We start from the raw sequence: 907 nt of genomic DNA on the forward strand, positions 1-907 counted from the left end.
ATGAGGGAGGAAATGGATTAAATGGAATATATGATAAGGTATTATTTGTATAACAAGAGTCCAGATTAAGAGTTGCATAGTAAAAGTAGACTTGGTGAGATTGTATAACAATGAAAAATTTTTTTTTTTCAAATAGAGAAGCAAACTTGAAGAGAGGAAAATGTGCAATAATAAATGAACGGAAATCTAAGTTCTCTATAAACTTTCATTAAAATCTATATTTAAAAAAAAAAAACAAACTCAAACAGCTAGTCCTGCTAAGTAGTTATGGGAATTCTAAAAAATAAATAAATAAATAAAAAATGTCCCAGACTAAGGCAAGATTCAGATCTGTTGTTCATAGGGTGGTTATGAGTCATATTTGACCCGAGGGCATCTGATAACAGCATGAGTGGGACTTCTGTGGTACAGCACACATAAAAATAGACAAAGCCCAGGTAGATAATGTTCTAGATATGGTTTGGAAATTTTCAAAGGCAATCACCTCCTCACGGCTTGGACTTCAGAATACCTCTTGGGGTGGGATATTTATTTCTTCAACCTGAGCCTCAGAGCCTTGAGTGAAGCCTCTAATAAAGAAGCTCAAACTGAGCATGAAATATTAGGAATGCTACTGTTGGGAAAGGTGTACGCCAGGGATGTGTCCTATCTCCATACCTTTTCAATCTGTATGCAGAACAGATTATCTGAGAGGCTGGGCTCTATGAAGAGTAGTGTGACATCAGAATTGGTGGAAGATCTATTAACAATGTGCGTTATGCAGATGACACAACCCTGCTTGCTGAAATTGAGGAGAACCTGAAATGCTTGCTGCAGAGAATCAAGGACTGCAGCCTTCAGTATGGATTGAGGCTCAATGTCAAGAAGACAAAGATTCTCACCACTGGGCCAATTGGCAGCATCAGGA

This window comes from Elephantulus edwardii, unplaced genomic scaffold (assembly GCF_000299155.1).
Source record: "Elephantulus edwardii isolate Elephantulus edwardi_28Jun2011 unplaced genomic scaffold, EleEdw1.0 scaffold00186, whole genome shotgun sequence".
Lineage (NCBI taxonomy): Eukaryota > Metazoa > Chordata > Mammalia > Macroscelidea > Macroscelididae > Elephantulus > Elephantulus edwardii.